Below are 23,800 nucleotides of genomic sequence, written 5' to 3' on the forward strand. Positions count from 1 at the left end.
ATAAAGAATTGCTTCTGGTCCCTTCCTTTGCCCCTGGCCCTTTGGTTCTAAGTACTTGTAGCTAAAATTGTTGTCTGGAATTTTGATTGTTAGGTACTTCCAAGTTAAATCTCCAAGGTTCTGATCATATTTGTTTGAATCAAGATCCAGGTTACATAAATCTAATTTTAATCAAAAAAAGTTTTTCCCCAAAATAGTTCACGCCTTCTTCCTACTTAATTTGACCATCAACCTTACCATTTTGAAAGTTAGCTGACATGTGTTGTTTATTGTGGAAAACTGTAGAAAGCAAGACTACCTCGAGAACTGTTACATTACCATAAAATGCTGAATCTGCTGCACTCCTTAAAGATTGTACTTACAACTTTACAGCCAAAAGCAACATCTATAGGGGCGCCTGGCTGGCTCAGTCAGTAGGGCATGCAACTCTTGATCTTGGAGTTGTTTAAGTTCGAACCCCACGGTGGGTATAGAGATTACTTAAAAAAAAAAAAAAAATTAAAAAAAAAAAAAAACATCTACAAGACAACCCATCTCAGGTCAATGAAGTTGTTGGTTGCTAGTTTCTTTTTCCTTTTTTTTTACGATTTTATTTTGGGGGCACCTGGGTGGCTCAGTCATTAAGCGTCTGCCTTTGGCTCAGGTCATGATCCCAGGGTGCTGGGATTGAGCCCCGCATCAGGCTCCCTGCTCAGTGGGAAGCCTGCTTCTCCCTCTCCCACTCCCCCTGCTTGTGTTCCCTTTCTCACTGTCTATCTCTCTGTCAAATAAATAAATAAAATCTTTTTAAAAAATTAAAAAAAAACTAACATCTACAAGACGAACCATCTCAGGTCAATGATGTTTTTGGTTGCTAGTTTCTTTTTCCTTTTTTTTTTAAGATTTTATTTTGGGGGCACCTGGGTGGCTCAGCCAGTTAAGCGTCTGCCTCCGGCTCAGATAATGATCTCAGGGTCCTGGGATTGAGCCCCACGTGGGGCTCCCTGCTCAACGGGGAGTCTACTTCTCCCTCTCCCTCTGCCTGCAGCTCCCCCTGCTTGTGCGCTCTCTCTGTCAAATGAATAAATAAAATCTTTTAAAAATATATTTTATTTTTAAGTAATCTCTACACCGAACGTGGGGCTCAAACTTACACCCCCGAGATCAAGAGTCACATGCTCCACCAACTGAGCCAGCCAGGTGCCCCATCGATAGCCAGTTTCTAAAGATTTTTTTAATAAATCAAAGTTATTTCCTTATATTAGAATAATTAATTCCTGATCTATGCATTTGGGATATTTAAAATGTACATTAAGAGAAATTCTGTTGGAGCACCTGGGTGTCTCAGTCGGTTAAGCATCTGCCTTTGGTTCCGGTGGCGATCCTGGGGTCCTGGGATTGAGCCCCATCTGGGCTCCGCGCCCAGTGGGGAGTCTGTTTCTCCCTCCCCCTCACTTGTGTTCTCGCTTTAGCTTGCTCTCTCTCTCTCTCTCTCTCAAGTAAATAAAATCTTTTAAAAAAATAGAAATTCTCTTTGGGGCATTCGTTAATTTGGGGGATTAATGAAGGCCTCTCTCTCTTTGTAAACCTAGACTAAGTGTAAATTATAATCTGCAGCCACATTCTGCATATTTCTTATGCCTCAAGCCACCACTCTGCCTTAATACATCTGGGATCTGAAAGGAAAGACAAGTTTAAAAACATAGTGTATATGACAAAAATGCCATGCACTTACAGGAAAGATATTCTTTTTTGTTGTTGTTGTTGTTTGTTTCTTCTGGGTAGCCTGAGCTTCAAAAAAGAACGTTCTTTGTTAGCGTGTGTCAGACTGGATGTGAGCGTTAACTGAGGGATTCTTGCTGAGTGTTCTCTGGCTTTCAGTCTCAGGGTGGGAAAGCTGAATGTGCTTCTTCCAGCTGTGGCCAGAGCAGAGAAAGGGTCAGGACTGGGTCTGACGGTACCTGGAGCCTACTGGTACAGACCCCGCAGTTCTGAAGGTACTTAAAGCATTGAGAAACTTAATATTTAAAAAAGAAAGACAGTGGTCAACACTAGGAAATAATTTTTGGTTTCAAAATCATCTGGTGAGAATGGCAATGGGCATGTATGCGCAGGAACGTTCTTGAATTTCCCTCACTCCCAACAAGGCCTGGGGTCTCTGGGTAACAGTAACGTCCTCTTTGTGGAAGGCTGACATTGCAGACGGTTCTCTGACATCTGTCACTCACGAGGGAAGAAGGAATAAAACGTTAGCGGCCACCATGGCCAAGAGCGTATGCTTTCCCAAGAAAACAGAGCCTCCCACGCTGGGAACATACAAGTGCTGTGAAACTGGTCTCTGATTAACTCCCATGAGAGGAAATTCTGATGTGACCATGGCACCTTATCTGTGGTTTATTGCAATCACTTCATAGGACTGTGGCGGCCACAGCTGATCACTTTTAACACAGAACTCCATTAAAGGAGCCTTACATTTCTACAGATTCCTCAAAAACAAAGGTTGAACTGAGAAGAAAGTAATGCTTAAAAAAAAAAAAAGTGGGCCTGGCCTCTTCATTTCACCAACCCTTACTTGTTTTTTTTCTACACTGGCATTTGCACACAAAGAAGACAGCATGAACAAAGCAAAGGTATGACTGCTTCTTCACAGTGTGTGATTATTCTAGAACACTGCTGAGGAGACCGTCTCCTTACTCTTGCTTTCAGCAGCAGTAAACCAACAGGTCTCCTTTCAGTGTTTAACAACAGGAATTGGGGTCCTCTCAAGGATGTTGAAGGTGACAAAGTACTTTTGAAAGCGTGATGGTCAGCTTCTGAGTTGCAGAAAGATCGATAATATGCTTTCCTGGGCTGGTGGGGGGGGGGAGGGGTGGAAGAAAAGGGAGAAGAGCCTCTTTTTGACCCTGATGGAATCTCTTCTCATTTTTCTGTTGAAGCAACAGAACCTGTGTGCCAGAATGGCTTCAATCCCCCAATCTCCTCCACAAAAAGGGAGGGTCGTGAACAGAATTTGAAACATACTGGTTGAATGTTTGGCGGCCACCTTCCATAAATCCCTGTGAGGAGCCTCTTAGGAGGTCTCCCCTAGAGTCCAGTGTTCAGCCTGAACGTGTCAGCATGAGTGGAGCTCATCTCCGGAAATGACACTGTTCTCTCACTAGGGACTCACCCCACCCCGTCTTGCACATATTTGTGGTCCCAAAGGGGCAAGGTGGGGATGAAGATGGGCTGAGGGATGGAAGAGAATATATGGGCCAGTGCAAGCTCATCATGGGCACCTGGCGAGCTTCTGTGACAGGCAGGGCCTACAGAGAGTGACTCCAGGATGTCTCCTCAGGAAAGGAAGCCTCCTTGTCATTCTGGTTCAATGGCATTTCCTTATCATTTTACGTAAAGACCCTACTTGCCCCCATTTGGTACACAAAGACAAATGCACGCAGAATTTACTTCTTTATTGATAATGCAACTATAGGAGACATAAGGGCGGCAGGGTGTCAGTGACACCAAAAGAACCCATCTCCAATCTGGCTCCTGAACGCGACGGCATTCTAGGACCCATCCAACATGAGGAGGAAAAGCTGGTCCACGTTAGCAGGTGGTGCATTTCTCAGCATTGATGCTCTCTCATTTCTCCTACACTTGGCTCTCCTGTTCTTAAACCACACCTATGATCAGAGGGAAAAAGGGATCGGTTTAGCATATCGAACACTTAATGTCATCATAGAAAAAAACGCTACATGCCACGGAGATTTTACGCGCCGCACCAAGAGAAACTATTTACTCAGGAAAGTTAACACCACACCCCCCCCTCCCTTTAGCTCATCCTTAGTGAGCACCAGCTATGTGCCCAGTTCCAGAATAAGCTATTGCTTTGTCTCTCTCCTCCCAGTTTTAATATTCAAATGGTTTTTTCGGGTATTGGAATGTAGGTCTAGCTTATGAGTTGCCCTGGGTCCTTGTTGTTGATCCAATGCCTGGTAATAGGATAAAGAAAGGTCTGTATCCTGACAGCTGATCATCAGCCATCCAGTTACCTCCTGCCCCCTCCACACTAGAGAGAGAGTCACCTTGTTTTGGGGCGCAATCTGGGCATTGTAAATAGTGGGCCCTATTTAAAGTCCTATTGACGGGAACGGCTCCCTATTTGAAAGGCCTATCTGCAGTGCGACGTAAATAATTAATAGGAGGAAATGTGTTGGGTTTTTAGACAGATTTCCTTCAAGGATGTCTAAGGGGTCATTAGTCCTCTGAAACCTTGAGAGTTAAAAAGTAGTCTGGCAAAGGAAGGCCTAGTCATGGGATCCCACGGAGTTTGTGGCTTGTCTAGCTGGGACACGAGAGTTGCTGAAGCCACGAACACTGCCTTGATTTTAGCCTGTAGTGTTAAGGAAAGTGGACACCAACTTGACCCAAATTAACGAAAATGCTCACCAATCTTTGGCCACCCAGGAGTTGAGAGGAAAGAGGCACACCATTGTGGCCATTGTCGGTTCTGCATGCTCCAAGCTGCCCCACCCTACAAACCTTCCTGGGCTCAGGACCAGGTCAGCTCACTCTGCTCTGGCTATAGTTCCGGGATCCTGGACCGGAGCCGCTGTTGTCCCGCAGGGCAGCTTATCCCAGGCGCTGCTACTCAACCAGGAGGTCCCAATCCCATCCCTTATTCTTAAGGCAAGAAGGTGGAACATGTATTTTAGGAAGATAGTCGACAACAATGAGGGTAAGGGATCATAAAATGGCTCCTTCCTACATCTCTGTCAACTATTTTTGCAAACAAACACACAAACAAAACTGTCAGTTAGACTTCACCATCTTCTCGGTGTCCTAGTTGATCGGGTTAACATTATATTTAAAGCCTTTCAGAAGTTTCCAAACTGCACAAAGGGCTTTTTCTCCTTGCCTGAGGCCTCATGTTTGCTCTCCTATTTTAAGATTGGTGGTATTTTGGGATGCTTGGGTGTCTCAGTTGGTTAAGCTTCTGCCTTCGGCTCAGGTCATGATCCCAGGGTCCTGGGATCAAGCCCCGCGCAGGCTCCCTGCTCCATGGGGAGCCTGTTTCTCCCTCTGCCTGCCGCTCCCCCTGCTTGTGCTCTCTCTGACAAATAAATAAATAAAATCTTTTTAAAAAAGATTGGTGGTATTTCTGCAGCATGAATACATAATTTCAACAAGGCCAGTGTAATAGAGCTCATTTTGGGGGATCCAACTGTACCAGTGGTCAGATCTCCATAAACATAAGGTAACTAAAGCCCACAGCTAGCTATACTCTCAGTATTGGTTTCACAAAAACAGTTCTATTTGCAGAACAAAGGAGGAAACATCTATTAAGTTTCTTGGGGGAAATTCATGCTGTATGGTTTGGAAATATATGGGAACACTAAGTTTTTTCCCTGATTTGTTTCTTGTGGCTTATGTTCCCTTCAGAATGCCATGGAGAGAGCATTACATAAACCTGGGAAGGAGAAAAAGCTAGTCACCAAACCTTACGTTTTTCTTTTCCTCTGCACATGCCTTGTCAGCCTGAAAAAGTGTTCCCAACCTCCTCCCATCTTTTCCAATCTGAGCCAGGCCTGGGGCTGTTGGGATGCTATTACTCAATGGTCAGCTTTGTTGGGCTGCTTTTCAGATACTCCCACCACCAGATATGCAACTCCTTCTCTTTTAAAAAAAATTTTTAAAGTTTATTTATTTATTTTTTTTAGTGATCTCTACACCCAACGTGGGGCTTGACCCCACGACCCTGAGACCAAGAGTCGCACGCTCCTCCAACCGAGCCAGCCAGGCGCCCCTGCTACTCCTCACATGCACTCTGCAGCAAAAGCCCATATGCCCATCCTGATTTCCTTTCCTTTCTTTTTTGGGCAAATATCACTTTGAAATAATGTAAATGGGTTTTGGGGTTTTTAAAAAAATTTTGGTCACCTTTTTATCCCATGATCTACAAATTAGCCAACACTGCCTGAGGGAATAAAAGTATTTAAAAATAACACTATGAATCTACCCCAAAATAAGACCCACCCAAACCCCAAACAAATTCCATAAAACTCAACTCTTCAAAATAGTATCACCAAAATGAAAAAAAATCCTTAAATGTTAGAAATCCTCAAGAGAATATTCACGGGGCGCCTGGGTGGCTCAGTTGTTAAGCGTCTGCCTTCAGCTCAGGGATCGAGCCCCACGTCGGGCTCCCTGCTCAGCGGGGAGCCTGCTTCTCCCTCTCCCACTCCCCCTGCTTGTGTTCCCTCTCTCGCTGTGTCTCTCTCTCTCTGTCAAATAAATAAATAAAATCTTAAAAAAAAAAGAGAGAGAGAATACTCACTTGCACGTTTAGCAGCTTTGTAACACTGAATTTGTGTAGTGTCCGCAAGGCCTATTTTGGCTCTATGTAATTCTTCTCCAACCTTTTTGCCCTTCTTAGGTCAATTAATATTCATTCAATGTTGGGTTTTTTGACTTGTTTCTTCCATTCTTTAGACAAATTTCCAAGGCCTGCGAACTATCTCCCCATTCTCACACATAACGGGACTGTTCTAGCCATGTTTTCAGGTTGATACATCAAAGTATTCCAGAAAATTAAAACTTAGAGCTGCCACTCTACACTGCTTTACCAAACACTTAAAAACAACAGTAGGAGGACCAGGTACTTGGGCTCTGAAGCTGTCTTCCCCCATCAGTCTCAGCACCACTAAACAGACACATTAGTTACTTATACAGTGTGTTCTCACCCCAATGTTTATAAATTCACCCACTTAGCTAAGAGTTTATGCTTGGCTTTAATTTAGTACACCTGAACCTCTCATAACTGCTCCTCTGTGCATTTATTTGAATACTTCTACAGTCAGCCTGAGCCCCAATATGACTCCACACAGAAGTACTCTCTAAAGGATATCTGTTCGAAGGAGTTGAACTTTATCGAATACACACATATACATGTATATATGTACTATATAGATATATGGATATACCTATCTATATGTTTGCAAATATATATACACATACATATATATATATATTTAATTTTGTATAAAGAATAGGAGAAGCAATTCATTTCTTCTTTTCCTTTAAGAAATCATGTTCCCTCAGGTAATGGGAAATATCCATAAGCTGGAGTTCACATATCCCATTTCCTACCCACAAAGACTCCTAAAGTCAACTTATTTGCTATGTTAAAAAAGACAACTAAACACACCAACTTGAGAATGTCTAGGACAAAAGTGTCCGAGTCCTAAAGCCAGTTTTTAGAATGCCCCGCCATCCAGGTTTACTGACCTGCACTCGGATTTCAGTCACATTCATGCGTCTTGCAAGTTCCCGTCTGAGGAGAGAAAACCACACATGTTTACTATTTGGAGTTGTGCATAAAATAAATGTATGGAGATACATTTTATGCTTGTTTTAAAATGTGTACCCTCCCCCTCAAGAACCTCCCCCAAGTAAACTTTTTTGTCATTCCCAGCTCCAGGCTTTCCTTATGAATGGTTTCCCCTCAAAATTTAAGGTGGCTTCAACAACTTGGAAGTCAAGATAATTTTAATGCACTATTTAAAAAAATAAAAACTGATGCAAAAAAACTATGATGAACAAATTATCACAATTTTAATTTTTAATTATTTTTTAAGTAAGCTCTACACCCAACATGGAGCTTAAACTCACAACCTTGAGATCAAGAGTTGTATGCTCTACTGACTGTGCCAGCCAGGTGCCCCCCCTCTAAATTTTATTTATTTATTTATTTATTTATTTATTTATTTATTTATTATTATTTTTTAAGTAGACTCTATGCCCTATGTGGGTTTCGAACTCACAATCCTAAGATCAGGAGTCACATGCTCTTCCGACTGAGCCATCCAGGCACCTCCTTCCTCAAGATTTTATTTAAAAAATTTTTTTAAAGATTGTATTTATTTGGGGCACCTGGGTGGCTCAGTCGTTAAGCGTCTGCCTTCAGCTCAGGTCATGATCCCAGGGTCCTGGGATTGAGCCCTGCATCGGGCTCCCTGCTCCACAGGAAGCCTGCTTCTCCCTCTCCCACTCCCCCTGCTTGTGTTCCCTCTCTCGCTGTGTCTCTCTCTGTCAAATCAATAAATAAAATCTTTAAAAAAAAAATTGTATTTATTTATTTGTCAGAAAGACGGAGAGCCAAGCAGGGGGAGTGGCAGGCAGAGGGAGAAGCAGACTCTCCGCTGAGCAGGGAGCCCGATGCGGGGCTCGATCCCAGGACCCTGGGATCATGACCTGAGCCGAAGGCAGATGCTTAACCGACTGGCCACCCAGGTGTCCTGTCCCTTAAGATTTTAAATGAAAGGGGCACCTGGGTGGCTCAGTTGTTAAGTGGCTGCCTTCAGCTCAGGTCATGATCCCAGACCCCTGGGATCGAGCCCTGCATCGGGCTCCCTGCTCAGCGGGAAGCCTGCTTCTTCCTCTCCCACTCCCCCTGCTTGTGTTCCTGCTCTCTCTGTCTCTGTCTCTGTCAAATAAATAAATAAAATCTTAAAAAAAAAAAAGATTTTAAAGGAAAGGATCCAGCACGGCAGTTGCACGAGAGTACCTCATTCTCCTTACCCTATTCCAATAAAATTTTATTTACAAAAAGCCACCAACACAGACAATAAAAGAAAAAATGCATAAATTAGACTACATCAAAATTAAAAACTTGTAGGGGCGCCTGGGTGGCTCAGTCGTTAAGCGTCTGCCTTCGGCTCAGGTCATGATCCCAGGGTCCTGGGATCGAGCCCCGCATCGGGCTCCCTGCTCAGCAGGAAGCCTGCTTCTCCCTTTCCCACTCCCCTTGCTTGTGTTCCCTCTCTCGCTGTGTCTCTCTCTGTCAAATAAATAAATAAAATCTTTAAAAAAAAAAAAATTAACAACTTGTGGGGCGCCTGGGTGGTTCAGTTGGCTAAGCATCTGCCTTCGGCTCAGGTCATGGTCCCAGGGTCCTGGGATCAAGCCCCGCATCGGGCTCCCTGCTCGGCGGGAAGCCTGCTTCTCCCTCTCCCACTCCTCCTGCTTGTGTTCCCTCTCTCGCTGTCTCTCTCACTGTCAAAAAATAAATAAAATCTTTTAAAAAAATTAAAAACTTCTGTAGATTAAAGTACAAAATCACTAGAGCAAAAAGGCAACCCACGCAATGGGAGAAAATATTTGCAAATCATGTTATCTGATAAGGAGTCAATATCTAAAATATATTAAGGACTAAAACTCAATAAATAAACATTCAGATTAAAAAATGGGCAGAGGACTTGAATAGACATTTCTCCAAAGATGATATACAAATAGCCATGAAAAGACACTCAACATCACTAATTAATCATTAAGTTCTTGCCTCTCAAAACCACACTGAGGGGTAGCGGGTGGCTCAGTTGGTTAAGCGTCTGCCTTCAGCTCAGATCATGATCTCAGGGTCCTGGGATTGAGCCCCGTGTCAGGACCCCTGTTCAGCAGGTGGGGGGGACTGCTTCTTCCTCTCCCTCTGCTACTCCCCCCACACTCGTGTGTGCGCTCTCTCTCTCTCTCAAATAAATAAATAAATAAAATCTTAAAAAAAAACCCCCACATTGATACCACCTCATACCATTAGAATGGGTACTATCAAAAAAACAGAAAAGAACAAGTGTTGGCGAGGATGTGGAGAAATTAGAACCCTTGTGCACTGTTGGTGGGAATAAAGAATAGGGCAGTTGCTAAGGAAAACAATAGAATAGTGGCTCAAAAAATTAAACATAGAATTACCATATGATCCAACAATTCCATTTCTGAGTATATACCCAAAAATATTGAAAACAGGGTCTTAGAAAGCTATTTTCACAGCAGTATAATTCACAATAGCCAAAAGGTGGAAGCAACCCATGTGCTCATTAATAATAAATGGATAAATAAAATATGGTATACACATGCAATGGAATATTATTCAGTCTTAAAAAGCAAGGAAATTGTGACATAAGCTACCACACGGAGGAACGGTGAAGACTACGCTTGGGGAGTGGGAGGACAGGCAAAATGGGTGAAGGAGAGTGGGAGATACAGGCTTCCAGCTATGAAATATATAAGTCACAGGAATAAAAGGCACAGCATAGAGAATGTAGTCAGTGGTACTGCAATGGCATCATATGATGACAGATGGGAGCTACACGTGTAGGGCGCATAGCGTAACACAGAGAAGTGGAATCACTATGTGGGACATTTGAAACTAATGCAGTATTGTTTGTAAGCTATACTCAAAAAATTTGTTTAAGATTTTATTTATTTATGAGAGAGAGAGAGGAAGAGGGAGGGGGGAGAGGGACAAGCAGACTCCATGCTGAGTGCAGAGCCCAACGTGGGGCTTGATCCTCCCACCCTGAGATCACGACTGGAGCTGAAATTAAGAGTCAGGGGCTCCACTGAGCCACCCAGGGCCCCTAAAGATTTTTTTTAAAAAAAGATGATACAGGGGCGCCTGGGTGGCTCAGTCAGTTGAGTATCTGCCTTTGGCTCAGGTCATGATCCCGGGGTCCTGGGATCGAGCCCCACATCAGGCTCCCTGCTCAGCGGGGAGCCTACTTCTCCCTCTCCCTCTGCTCCCCCTGCTTGTGCTTTCTCTGTTTCGCTCTCTCTCTCAAATAAAGAAATAAAATCTTTAAATAAATCTCTCTCTCTCTCTCGCTCTCTCTCTCTCTCTCGCTCTCACACACACACACACATTACTCAGTCATAAAAAAATGAATGGGATCTTGCCATTTGCAACAACACAGATGGACCTAGAGGGTATAATGCTAAGGGAAATAAGTCAGACAGAGAAAGACAAATACCATATGATTTCACTTATATGTGAAATCTAAGAAACAAAACAAAGGAAAAAACAGACTCCAATACAGAAAACAAACTGATGGTTGCCAGAGGGAGGTTGGGTCAGGGGATGGGTGAAAAAGAGGGGATTAAGAAGTACAATCTTCCAGTTATAAAATAAATAAGTCATGGAAATGAAAATACAACATAGGGAATATATTCAATAATACTGTAATAACGTTCTATGATGACAGATGGTGACTGCACTTATCGTGGTGAGCACTGAGTAATGTACAAAATTGAATCATGGGGCACCTGGGTCATTCAGTCAGTTAAGCATCTGCCTTCAGCTCAGGTCCTGATCCCAGGTCCTGGGATCCAGCTCCTCGTTGGGCTCCCTGCTCAGCGGGGAGTCTGCTTCTCCCTCTGCCCCTCTCCCTGCTTGCACTCTCTCTCGTGCTCTCATTTTCTCTCAAACAAATAAAAATAAATATAAAAAATAAAAAACTGTTGAATCATTGTACACTTGAAACTAATATAACATTGTATGTTAATTATACTTCAATAAAAAAACCAAAGCCTTATAAAAAATTAAAAGACTGTATGCTATGTAAAATAAACCAGTCACAAAAACACAAATATTGGGGTGCCTGGGTGGCTCAGTTGGTTAAGCGTCTGCCTTCAGCTCAGGTCATGATCCCAGGGTCTTGGGATGGAGCCCCGCATCAGACTCCCCGCTCAGCGGGAGGCCTGCTTCTCCCTCTCCCACTCCCCCTGCTTGTGCTTGTGCTCTGTCTCTCTCTGTCAAATAAATAAATAAAATATCTTTTTTAAAAAAACAAATACTGCTTAATTCCACTTGTATGTAGTCAAAATTATAGACAGAAAGTAGAATGGTGTGGGGCGCCTGGGTGGCTCAGTTGTTAAGCGTCTGCCTTCAGCTCAGGTCATGATCCCAGGGTCCTGCGATCAAGTCCCACATAGGCTCCCTGCTCGGCGGGAAGCCTGCTTCTCCCTCTCCCACTCCCCCTGCTTGTGTTCCCTCTCTCGCTGTCTCTGTCTCTCTGTCAAATAAATAAATAAAATCTTAAAAAAAAAAAGTAGAATGGTGGTTACCAGGAACCGGGGGGGGGGGGGGGGGTGGGAGGTGAGAATGGGTGTTACTGTGTAATGGTAATAGAGTTTTAGACTTACAATATGAAAAGATTTCTGGAAATGGATGGTGGTGATGATTGCATAATAATAAGAAAGTACCTAATACCACTGGACTGTACACTTAAAAATAGTAAAGACAGTAAATTTTATGTTAAGTGCATTTTACCAAAATAAAGAAATCAGGAAAAAATTAATAAATTAGTCTTAAGAAAGAATAAAATTGGGCAAAGACTTGAACATCCATATTAAAAGATGCTCAACATCACTAATCAATAGGGAAATGCAAATCAAAACCACAATGAGGGACGCCTGGGTGGCTCAGTCAGTTAAGCGTCTGCCTTCAGCTCAGGTCATGATCCCAGGGTCCTGGGGTCGAGTCCCACATTGGGCTCCTTGCTCAGAGAGGTGCCTGCTTCTCCCTCTGCCTGTCGCTCCCCCTGCTTGTGCTCTCTCTGATAAATAAATAAATAAAATCTTTTTAAAAATTAAAGTTTATCTTCTTTTTTTTTTAAAGATTTTATTTATTCGTTTGAGACACAGAGATACAGAGAGAGAGCGCATAAGCAGGGGGAGAGGCCGAGGGAGAGGGAGAAGCAGGCTCCCTGCCGAGCCAGGAGCCCGACGTGGGGCTCGATCCCAGGACCCCAGGATCATGACCTGAGCCGAAGGCAGACGTTTAACCATCTGAGCCACCCAGGCACCCCTAAAGTTTATCTTCTTAAAAAGAAAACCACAATGAGATACCACTTCACCTCCATTGAGATGGCTAACATAAAAAACAGGGGCACCCACTGAGCCACCCAGGCATCCCGAGCGTACAATTCTTGATCTCGGAGTTGTGAGTTCAAGCCCCACATTGGGTGTAAAGATTACTTAAAAATAAAATCTTAAAAAAAAACAAACAGAAAATAACAAGTGTTGGGGCGCCTGAGTGGCTCAGTGGGTTTAACATCCAACTCTTGATTTTGGCTCAGGTCGTGATCTCAGGGTTGGGAGATCCAGCCCTGCATCAGGCTCCTGGTGAGTGTGGAGCCTGCTTAAGATTCTCTATCTCCCTCTGCCCCTCCCACCATTCGCACACACACTCTCTCGCACTGAAAAGAAAAGAAAAAGAAAATAACAATCGTTAACAAGAATGTGAAGAAACTGAAATCCTTGTGCACTGCTAGTGAGAATGTAAAATGGTGCAGCCACTGTGGAACACAGCAGGGCAGCTGCTTAAAAAACTAAAAACAGGGCGCTGGGTGGCTCAGTTGGTTGAGCGACTGCCTTCGGCTCAGGTCATGATCCTGGAGTCCGGGGATCGAGTCCCGCATCGGGCTACCTACTCAGCAGGAAGTCTGCTTCTCCCTCTCCCGCTCCCCCGTCTTGTGCTCTCTCTCTCACTCTCTCTCTCAAATAAATAAATAAAATCTTTAAAAAAAAAAAAAACTAAAAACAGGATGACCATATGATCCAGCAATTCCACTTCTGGGTATATACCCAAAATAATTGTAAACAGGGACTGCAACTGCTATTTGCACACCCACGTTCACAGCAGCATTATTCACAATAGAAGCAACTCAAGTGCCCATCAATAAATGAATAGATAAACAAAATATGGTATTTACAAACAATGCAATATTACTCAGCCCTAAAAAGGAAAGAAATTCTGAGACATGCTACATCATGGATGAACCCTGAGGCCATCATACTAAGTGAAATCCACCAGTCATAAAAAGAAAAGCACTGTGTAATTCCACTTAAAAGAGGAACCTACAGTAGTCAAATTCATTAAAACACAAAGTAAAAAGGTGATTGCCAGGGGCTGTGGGAAATGGGGGAATAGTGAGTTGTTCACTGTATTCTTTTAGTTTTGCAAGGTGAAAAGAGTTCTGGAGATTAGTTGTACAAAAATGTAAGTGTACTTAACTACTACTGAACTGTACACTTAAAAATGGTTACGATCATAAATTTTATCTTTACATATATTTCACCACAATTTATTGTGTTTAAAGTTTGTTAAATTTTTTTAGTAACCTCTACACCCAAAGTGGGGCTCCAACTCACAACCCCAAGATCAACAGCTGTACGATCCTCCGACTGAGCCAGGCAGGGGCCCCCTATTTTACCACAATTTTTTAAAAGTCTTTTAAGTCTTTTAAAAAAATTTCATTAATTAATTAATTTAAGGAATCTCTACACCCAAGTGGGGCTCAAACTCATGACCCCCGAGATTAAGAGCTCCACGATCCTCTGACTGAGCCAGTCAGGAGCCCCTATTTTACCACAAGTCTTTTAAGTCTTTTTTTTTTTTTTTTAAGATTTCATTTATTTATTTGACAGAGAGAAAAAGGGAGAGAGAGAGATCACAAGCAGGGGGAGGGGCAGAGGCAGAGGGAGAAGCAGACACCCGCGGAGCAGGGAGCCCGATGCGGGCTCGATCCCAGGACCCCGGGATCATGACTCGAGCGGAAGGCAGACGCTTAACGACTGAGCCCCCAGTCTTTTTTTTTTTTTTTTTTAAGTTTATTTAAGTAATCTCTACTCCCAATGTGAGGCTTTTACGAGCGCGCGCCGGAGTCAAGAGTCGCGCGCTCTCTCAACTGAGCCAGCCAGGCGCCCCTACCACAATTTAAAAAGCAAAACCAAAAAGACCACGCACCACAGTTTCCAGACTCGTTTCACGTAATTACCGTATAAAAATATTTCCCTTGATGCACAGAAGGCATTCTCCTTCCCTCAACCCTCGGCATTTTTGGTTTAGGAGGGAAAGAAGGAGGCTGAGGGGTAGGGGAGAAACAAAGACGCCTGGAAATGAGCCCAAGGTCCCTGGAGAACCCGGCACCTCCGGGGCAAGCTTCTTACCTCATGAGCACATTTGGGTACTGGGTGTGCTGGAAAAAGTTTTCCAGCTCCTGAACCTGCTGCGGCGTGAACTTAATGCGCTGGGCTCCTCGCTGCCTGCTCCCGGGCAGCGGAACCTCAGCCGCCGCCGCTTGGGGTAGCTCCTCAGGCTGCTGCTGCCCCAGCTCCTGGACGCCACCGCCGACCTCGTGGTTCCCTTCGCTCTCATGGCTCACGACGACTTCACCGCCGATGTCGCCTTCAAAGTTGATGCCCTCAAAGTTGATGTCGCCTTCCAAGTTGATGTCGCCTTCCTTGTTGATATCGCCTTCCAAGTTGATGTCGCCTTCATTGTTGATGTCGCCTTCCAAGTTGATGTTGCCTTCCTTGTTGATATCGCCTTCCAAGTTGATGTCGCCTTCATTGTTGATGTCGCCTTCCAAGTTGATGTCACCTTCCAAGTTGATGTCGCCTTCATTGTTGATGTCGCCTTCCAAGTTGATGTCACCTTCCAAGTTGATGTCACCTTCATTATTGATGTCGCTTTCCAAGTTGATGTAGCCTGCATTGTTGCTGTCGCCTTCCAAGTTGATGTAGCCTTCATTGTTGCTGTCGCCTTCCAAGTTGATGTAGCCTTCATTGTTGCTGTCGCCTTCCAAGTTGATGTAGCCTTCATTGTTGATGTCGCCTTCCAAGTTGACATAGCCTGCATTGTTGCTGTCGCCTTCCAAGTTGACGTAGCCTTCATTGTTGCTGTCGCCTTCCAAGTTGACGTAGCCTTCATTGTTGATGTCGCCTTCCAAGTTGAAGTAGCCTTCATTGTTGATGTCGCCTTCCAAGTTGATGTAGCCTTCATTGTTGATGTCGCCTTCCAAGTTGATGTAGCCTTCATTGTTGATGTCGCCTTCCAAGTTGATGTAGCCTTCATTGTTGATGTCGCCTTCCAAGTTGATGTAGCCTTCATTGTTGATGCCTTCGTGGTTGGTGCTGCCTGCAAAGCCTGGATTTCCTTCCTGAAGGCGGCCGCCTTCAGCTTCTGCTGCTGCACCCTGCACAGATTCGGATCTCATTTCCATGTCGTACATTCCCAGCCAGTAGTTGCTGGGGTCATAGTAGTCACCGGGGTCATAGTAGTCACCGGGGTCATAGTAGCTGCCTGGGGGCAGAGGCTCCATGGCCGGGGTGAGGTGGAAGTCCAGCGCTTCCACAAACCCTCTGGTGATTCAGAGCAGAGCTGCAGGCAGAGGCGGAAGCCAGTCCTCTTTTGGCGCCTCCTGTTATCCCTCAGGGTTTGGGGCGGGTTCAACGCCCACACACTCCCCCTTAGAAGATTGCTATTGGCTTTCCTTTTCCCGCCAATTGCGGTGGGCGGGACTTGCTTAGGCATGCAAGTGGCCGGGGCGTGGCCAAAATATAGGCACTAAGGGAAAGATGGGTGCTGGTAGGGGGCTTGGGTGTGTGGAGAATGGGGGCTCTAATTTACAGTTCAGTTTACCACTCCCCGACTTGACCAGAGTGTCAGCTCTGAGGAAGGGGCACTACTGGATTATGCAAACTGATTTGGGGGCAATGACTGGCGGAGGGGGTGTGGGGGGGAGAGATGGGGGCTTCACACTACCTACAGGAAATCTTTTGGAAAAGTTTGGAGAAAGGGTCTTGGTCCAGCTCTCTATATTTGGCAGCCTGCACACACCATAGGCTAGTAATTAAGCTAAAATGATTAACTGAGTTTCTGCAAGGACACAGAAAGCAGAGCCCGCCATGTTCCCAGGGGTGCCCAGAGTGGGATCTTGGTGCCGGCTTTACGGAGCATTCTGGGTAAGGTGCGTTCCACAAGAAATCCAATGTGCCCCTTGAAAAAGTTCAAGTATTCCAGATTTTTAGTGATGAATCCACATCAGAGTGCAAGTGTAGACTAGACCCCCCCCCAGTGCTTAGTGCACCCAAAAAACCTAGTGCATTTTACTAGCTTTGGACACCACAGTGGAGTATGCATCTTCCGTAGTGTTCCGCTCTGGCGTCTGTGGTAGCAGGTCCCCGATACAAGCTCAGCCGGTTCCCGTACTGGGCTCCTGGCATGAACCCAAGTGACTTTCCACGTTTGCCCCCTGCTGCTCCCTCTTTTCCGCCCCTTCCTCTCCACCCCTTTTCCTAAAAATATCAACCTGATCTCTTGCTCAGCTTTTTTTCCCCCACCGTGTGCTTCAATGTTATCTAACGTCCAGTCACTCATGTACCCCGGCTGAGTGTGGCCCTAACTCCATACCAACCATGCTAGTATTTACTTAAATCTTTTAAGCTAAATTTACTTTACTTTTTATTTTAAAATTCAAATGGAGCCCTATTCTAAGCAAAAGTAGCCAGGAAACTGGGGCACCTGGGTGGCTCAGTTAGATTGGGTCGATTTTTTTTTTTTTTTAAGATTTTATTTATTTATTTATTTATTTATTTATTTATCAGAAAGAGAGAGACAGAGAGCAAGTACAAGCAGGGGGAGCGGCAGGCAGAGGGAGAAGCAGGCTCCTTGCGTAACAAGGAGCCCGATGTGGGACTCGATCCCAGGAGTCCGGGATCGTGACCTGAGCTGAAGGCAGCCGCGTAACTGACTGAGCCACTCAGGCGTCCCATTTATTTATTTTTTTTAAGATTTTATTTACTTGTCAGAGAGAGAGAGAGAGCACACAAGCAGGGAGAGCAGCAGGCAGAGGGAGAAGCAGATTCCCTGCTGAGCAGGGAGCCCGATGTGGGGCTCGATCGCGGGACTCCGGGATCATGACCTGAGCCGAAGGCAGACGCTTAACCAACTGAGCCACCCAGGCGTCCCTGCCTTGGTTTAATCATCTTTAAAATGGGAATAACAATTCTAACTACCAATCATAATGGGATGTTGTGAGGATTAATGGAGGTGATAATAAAAAAACTTCACAAATGATCATTCACCAAGCGGACTCACATTTCCACTGAAGCCCTGTTCATCTATTTTTTTCTACATGAGCCCAAGAGGGGAGAGAATGTGTGTGCAATGAAAATAGGACATTTTCTTGTGAAAATAATACTCGTGTCTTTTTGCACATGTATGTGCTTCAGTCCATAAGCCTGTGTTGGCTGCTTCGTGTTCATTTCACTCAACAGATAGATTCTCTTTCTAGATCTAAGGCATTTTATTCCTAGGAGCCAGAAAATAATAATGCAATAATAGTTACCATGTATTAAATGCCTATTCTAGGCCCAACAGAGGGATGAGCACTGTAAAAGTTATAGTCAGCAGCACAACAGAGTCTAATTCACATTTTACTTTCAGATTGCTCTGGCTTCCTAGTGTAGAATGGTCATGGGAGAGAAAAGATGAAAGCAGGGAGACAGAAAGCTAATGCAACATTCCACTTTCAGATAAGAGTGGTGAGGTTTAAGGCATGTGGGAAAAGTGAAAGGTTTGGGGATGTGTTTTTGAGGTGGAGTTAAGAGGATTTGCTGATGGATCGGATGTTTGGAGTAGAAGAGGCTACATGCATTAACTCACTGAACCCTCATGAAAACCTAATGATGCAGGCACTGTTATTATGCCCATTTTTCAGGTGAGGAAGTTGACAGGTTCACACAATTGGCCCAGGACACACAGTGAGTCAGGCTTTGGACCCACACTTTTTTTTTTTTTTTTTAAAGATTTTATTTATTCTTTTGAGAGAGAGAGAGACAGAGACAGAGAGAGCACAAGCAGGGGGAGAGGCAGAGGGAGAGGGAGGAGCAGACTCCCCACTGAGCCAGGAGCCTGACATGGGGCTCGATCCCAGGACCTGGAGATCATGACTTGAGCCAAAGGCAGACACTCAACCATCTGAGCCACCCAGGCGCCCCTGGACCCACACACTCTTAACTTCCTCATTTTTTAAATTTAAATTCAATTTAATTAACCTATACTGTATTATTAGTTTCAGAGGTAGAATTTCGTGATTCATTAGTTGCATATAACAGCCAGTGCTCATTACTTCAAGTGCCCTCCTTAACATCTGTCACCATTACCCCAGCCCCCCACCCACCTCCCCTCCAGCAACCCTCAGTTTGTTTCCTATAGTTAAGAGTCTTGCCTCTTCCCCATTATTACTGGCCTTTTCCTGCTCCCCACCATGTACCTCTCTTCCTCTTTCCTTTATTTCTTACGCTATTATTTTTTTTCTCCTTTCTCCCTCTTCCTTGACTGAGGATAAAACTCAAGGATCTCAGTTAGCCCAATGAGTGTCAGTTAGTTAAAGATGCAAGTGACCGAGTCCTGTCCTGTGGATTCCCTAGATGCTGTGAAGGGCTAAAGGCCTTTCCGTGTTCAGAATCACCATGAAGACCATGGTCTCCAGGACTGCCCCTGTTGCGAGGCTACAAACCCAGTGGGTCTATCACTCTGTTTAATGTGCCAAAAACATAAAATGAAACAAAACAAAGCAAATAACCAATATTTGTAAATACATACAGAAAGTTTAAAAAGAATATAACATCACTTCAGAGCACAAACAATTTTCAGAAAAATGAAGGGTTGTGGGGCACCTGGCTGGCTCAGTCGTCGGAGCATGCGACTTTTGATCTTGGGGTCATGAGTTCTAGCACCATGTTGGGTATAGAGATGACTTTAAAAAATAAATCTTAAAAAAAGTATTTTTAAAAAAATGTTAGCCTGATGCTAGTTAGGTTTTTGTAAACAGTGTCTGACTGAAATCAGGCTGAGAAGAGGAAGGGGTGGCCAGTTGTGTAAGTGAAGGGTCAGATTCTGTCTCTCTTTAAAATTTTGATAATTTGGGACACCTGGGTGGCTCAGACGGTTAAGCGTCTGCCTTTGGCTCCGGTCATGATCTCAGGGTCCTGGGATCGAGCCCCACGTCGGGCTCCCTGCTCAGCGGGGAGCCTGCTTCTCCCTTTCCCTCTGCTCCCCTGCTCCTGCTCTCTCTCTCTCAAATAAAGTCTTTATAATTTTTTTGATAATTTGTTCATAATAATTAATTTTGATTTTTTAAAAATTGTGCAAAAGGTATCATCTATCAGGAATCTTGAGGTTTTGATGTCCCTTAAATTTAATGTAGAGAAAAAAAAATCCCTAAAGCAAGACCTCAATCTGAATATTACCGAACTATATACTGGGAGAGCGTGGTGGAAGAGGAATTTATTTATTTATTTAATTTTTAAAAAATAAACTATACCCCCCAATGGGGGGCTCAAGCTCACGAACCCCAAGATCAAGAGTCGCATGCTCTACCGACTGAGCCAGCCACGCTGGCTCCTATTTAAATTAATTAAATAATTAATTTCTTTATTTTAGAGAAAGAGAGAGCGGGGTGGGGGGGCGGGCAGAAGGAAAGACTCTCAAGCAGAATCCACCCTGACCCCAACCCAGGGCTTGATGCCAAGACCCTGAGATCATGACCTGAGCTGAGATCAGGAATCGGAGACTCAACCGAGCCCCCCAGGCGCCCCGCGCCCTCCCAAGAATAGGTATTTAAAAGCACGCATGGATTGAAGGTGATGTATTCCACTTCCTCTACAGGCCAAATACTGAATATTTGTGGTTCGCGCACCTCAGAAAGGAGCTTGCCAAGATGCCTGCACGTGACTGAAGCCAGCAGCCAGGCTAGTATATCTGAAAAAGACTATTTGGTGAGAAATAATTAGCCATGTTTGGAAAATAAGTTTTGTTTTGTTTTGTTTTTTTAAAGATTTTATTTTTATGGGGCTCCTGGGTGGCTCAGTCAGTTAAGGTCTGACTTTGATTTCGGCTCAGGTCATGGTCTTGGGGTCATGAGATCAAGCCTGAGTCAGGCTCCACGCTCATCGCTCATGGAGTAGTCTGCTGAGATTCTCTCCCTCTCTCTCTATCCCTCCCCCGACTCGTGTGTGCACACACTCTCTCTCTCTTTCTCTCAAATAAATAAAGTCTTTAAAAAAAAAAAAAGATCTTAGGGCGCCTGGTGGCTCAGTTGGTTGAGCGACTGCCTTCGGCTCGGGTCGTGATCCTGGAGTCCCGGGATCAAGTCCCACATCGGGCTCCCTGCTCAGTGGGGAGCCTGCTTCTCCCTCTGACCCTCCCCCCTCTCATGTGCTCTCTCTCTCTCTCTCATTCTCTGTCTCAAATAAATAAATAAAATCTTAAAAAACATAAAAAAATTAAAAAAAGATTTTAGGGACGCCTGGGTGGTTCAGTTGGTTAAAGTGCCTGCCTTCGGCTCAGGTCCTGATCCCAGGGTCCTGGGATCGAGTCCCACATCAGCCCCCTTGCTCAGTGGGAGCCTGCTTCTCCCTCTGCCTGCCGCTCCCCCTGCTTGTGCTCACTCTTCCTCTTTCTCTCTCTGACAAATAAATAAAATAAAATCTTTAAAAAAAAGACTTTATTTTTAAGTAATCTCTACACCCATTGTGGGACTCAAACCCACAACCCTGAGATAAAGAGTTGCATGCTCCACCGACTGAGCCAGCCAGGCGCCCCTGGAAAATAAGTTTTGACCTTTGGGTCTTTGTGAGTGGAAAATGGGATATGCGAACCCCAGTTCATGGGAATTTAACATTACCAGAGGGAACATGATTTCCTTTAAAGAAAAAACAAAAAACAATGAAACTACTTTTTCTTATCTCTGTATACAGTTGTATATTTTACATATATAAAATAAATATATAAATTTATTAAAAGTACAATAAATATAAATTTATAAGTAAATAAAATAAGAGTATTTATATAAGTATTTAAATTTTTATATGATATGGATAACATATTAGTAATACATAAATGTTATATATAAGTACATATTTTCATATGTATATGTATGTGTATATATATATATATTAGGGAGGACTTCTATGTGGAGACTCTCTATAAGATGGGAATAATAGCAATGTGTCTCTCATAGAATTGATGAGAGGAAGAGATGACATAACATATGTAAGTACCTGGCACAATGTCTAGCCACAGAGGAAGCCATCAGAAATGTTCACTACTGGAGCACCCGGGTGGTTCAGTCGGTTGAGCAGCCGACTCTTGGTTTTCAGCTCAGGTCATGATCTCAGGGTCCTGGGATCGAGCCCTGTGTCGAGCTCCGAACTTGGTGGGGAGTCTGCTTGAGATTCTCTCCCTCTGCTCTTCCCCCCACTTGTGCTCTCTCTCAAATAAATAAATAAATCTTGTAAAAGATGTTCACTACTATTATTGCATAATCCATCCTATCAGCACAGTAAAACCTGTGGAATATGTGGCATAATGGAAAGAGGCATGATTAGAATTACACACTGAAATATCTACAGATGGAACTATGTGATGTCTTGATTTACATCAAAATAATCCAGGAGCATATGCAAGTATGTTAAATTGATTTGGGTATTGATGAAACAAGGCTGGCTAAGAATAATTGTTGAAACTGAGAGATGACTACATAAGGTTGTGAGTCTCTCTGCTTTTGTGTATGCGTGACATTTCACATAATAAAAAACATGTTTTGGGTTTTTTTTAAAGTTTTATTTATTTAAGTAATTTCTGCACCCAACGTGGGGCTTGAACTTACAACCCTGAGAGAGTCACATGCTCTTCTGATTAAGCCAGCCAGGCACCCCTAAAAAACATGTTTTGTTTTGTTTTTAATTTTTTAAAAAGGTTTATTTATTCATTTGAGAGAGAGAGAGACAGAGCAGCAGCGGGGCGGGCGGGGTGGGGGTGGGGGCAGAGAGGAGGAGCAGAGGGAGAGGGAGAGAGAGAATCCCAGGCTGACTCTGTGCTGAGCTTGGAGCCCAATCTCACGTCCCTGAGATCATGACCTCGGCCGAAACCAAGAGTCCCACGCTTAAGGGACTGAGCCACCGAGGCGCCCAGAGCCACTCCTCTATTATATGAACACGACACAGTACACACCGTATATTATGTAATATATGATACACACACACACACCCCTAATGCAAGCTGGATTGACTGTATCGCCCGACGGGGCTCTTCGCGAAATGTCCTGTGGCCCATCGCCCTTCCCGCCAGTCATCTCGGGCACCCGGCTGAGAAAAGCCACGGTCTCCTGTTCAACTTGGACGCCACGAGGGTCCGGAGGAACCGGGCGGAAGCACGCACGGGGTTGCCTCCGCGGCCCGTTTGCATGCACGCACACAGCCGCCCCGGCGCGGGCAGGAGCCCCCTCGGCGCCGGCCGGGCTTTGTCGACTTCCCTGGCACTAGTTGCACGTCTCCGCTTTGGGCCGATGCGTGGCATCGCGTTCTGGAAGCCCAGGCGCCCTGGCGGCAACAGGGGCTCCAGCGGCGGGTTCGCACCGCCAGGGGCGGGAGGCCTCGGGCTCCGGAGGGAAGAGTCTAAGAGTCCCGAGCGCAGCAAATCCGCCCGCGCCCCCCGGGGCCGCCGCTCCCGCTCGCGGTCTGGGAACTGGAATGGCCTGAGCCATCAGCGGGGTGGCCTCGATCAAGGATCCCCAAACCAGTCCTACCGCTCCCGCTCCCGCTCCCGCACCCGACTGCGGCCCTCTGTGCCCCGCGGCACCCCCTTCCCTTCTGTCGCGGCCGCTCCCCGCGCCCCTACGGGAGTCGGCCCCGGCCCCCGGCCGGGGCCCCGGACTCGTCTTCCTGGGCTAGGAGAGGGAGGGGGTGAGTGAGACGGATGCACCTTCGCCCTGAGGAGCCCGCCTACCTTCAGAGTCCCCTTCATAGTTCATCCAGTTCCGGAATGATCCCATTTAAGCGTTTTCTGCCTTCCTTGCACCCATTTTCATCCTTGTCTTCCATCCATCCACGTCAAGCCCTTATAAATCCTACTCCCTGAACTCAGGTCCCTTCATAAGGTGACCTGGCCTCCCACTCACCCTTCCACCTCCCGACTTGGAGAGGACACGGCCAGGCACCTCCTGCCTACTGGAATTTACTTGTTTTAATTCAATTTTACTTTCTTTTTTTTCCCCCAGCCAGATCAGATGAATCAACCCTGGCTATCAATGGGGTGACAGATGTTGCAGCCAGATCGCCCTCCCATCAGGAATTTACTTGTTTTATGTTATCTTCCCAGAGCATATTTTTTCGCCACTCGATTAAGCTCATGGAAGGAAGGAGCCCTTTTTTTACT

The 23,800-nt window shown here is 45.0% G+C and overlaps 1 long non-coding RNA gene across 1 annotated transcript; it reads right to left on the reverse strand.

Moving 5' to 3' along the window:
* Window positions 1-3,434: 3,434 nt before the first annotated feature.
* LOC144380425 (uncharacterized) lies at window positions 3,435-23,682 on the reverse strand. The gene is made up of 3 exons (XR_013444570.1): window positions 23,372-23,682; window positions 7,249-7,294; window positions 3,435-3,644 (listed from the first exon to the last, which is right to left on the reverse strand). It is a non-coding gene; the product is annotated as an uncharacterized LOC144380425 (long non-coding RNA).
* Between the last annotated feature and the right edge of the window lie 118 nt (window positions 23,683-23,800).

The sequence above is a fragment of the Halichoerus grypus genome, chromosome X (genome assembly GCF_964656455.1).
Source record: "Halichoerus grypus chromosome X, mHalGry1.hap1.1, whole genome shotgun sequence".
Classification (NCBI taxonomy): Eukaryota; Metazoa; Chordata; class Mammalia; order Carnivora; family Phocidae; genus Halichoerus; species Halichoerus grypus.